Source organism: Artibeus jamaicensis, unplaced genomic scaffold (assembly GCF_021234435.1).
Source record: "Artibeus jamaicensis isolate MK-2021 breed Jamaican fruit bat unplaced genomic scaffold, CSHL_Jam_final contig_410, whole genome shotgun sequence".
Taxonomy (NCBI): Eukaryota; Metazoa; Chordata; class Mammalia; order Chiroptera; family Phyllostomidae; genus Artibeus; species Artibeus jamaicensis.
In genome coordinates, this window is record NW_026521820.1 from 2,637,474 (window position 1) to 2,638,764 (window position 1,291).

The window sequence follows — 1,291 nt, forward strand, 5'->3', positions numbered from 1 at the left end:
GTGCTAGAAGACCTGTGGGATTAAGTGGTGCAGTCTCCTTGATCTCCTGAAGTTGCTGCACTTGGGCTGTTGTTTATGTTGGCTCTTGTATGTCTTTGGGTTTTGATTGTTGTTGGGTCTTTCTTTGGTGGATCCTTCCCTCAAGCTGGTTAACTGAGGGTCACTATGCCCACCACATCTTGTATGCTACTGTCCAGGTGTGGACAGGTTGTATCAAAGCTGGCTCTGCTGTCTATATGAGGTTTTGAGGCTTCTCTCTCATTATTGTTCAGTTGTTTGTTCTGGGTAATTTCTCCATTATTTAGTTGTATTTCCAGATTGGTCCTGGGTGAAGGTTAGTGTGGCTTTCACTAACTCTTTTGCCATATTCTTTTATCTGTTTGTGGTTCTTTTTTTGGTGGGTTCTCTCTCCCAGCAGGTATATTAGTGCTCATAGCTCCCACCTACTCTTTTATGTGATCAGTTGAAAGCAGAAGGCAAAATGGATTAAGATAGTGGAAATGAATTAATTTGGGGGGATTTAAAGTATCAACCTTTAGAGAAGATGTAGAACGCTCTGCCTGGTTTTAGGAATTGTATCTCTACCCCTTGTGGCTAAGGGCGAGAGACGACCTTTGGAATGCCAGCCACAGGAGACAAAGCCTGTCTCTGGTAGCAAATGCTGCCTCAGTTCCTCTCCCTGCCCCCAGAGCTTGGTCGGAAGTCAATGACGGGTAAGACCCCTCACAGCGGGGGGCAACCTAAGCCAGACTCCATCACCTGGGAGGCCTTCATGGAAGGACTCAGTGGGCTGCAACAGAGAACAATGGACTCTCGCCCCCCAGCTTTGTCAAAGCCTGAGTCCCCATGTACTCTGGGAGAAGTGCTTCCTGGCTCTAATCCCCTTAGGCCTGAATACCTGATGGGGAGAGGTGCAGCTCCTTGCCTGGCCAGAGCGTGCCCTGGGGAAAAATCTGGCACCACAAAGACTTGCTGATAAACCTGTGAAATCTGCTCTGCTAAGAGTGCTTTCATTCATACGATAAAGGTCCGAGAGGAAATGAGTATGTCTCCCAAAGTTTCTGCAACTCTCTTCCTGACAGACACTCAGACTGAGACCCTCAGACCTCTTTGTAATGTTATCTACTGTTTGATCCTTGCTGCCCTGTATTCCTGTGTATTACAACCCAGTAAAAGGTTATGGAAGAGGGCACTCAGGGCCTTTTTCTCCTTGGAGAAACTGGCCACTGCTGGCCTCTTTCTCCCCAGAGAAACTGGCCACAGCCCACTCCTCCATCCCCAAACAGATCTC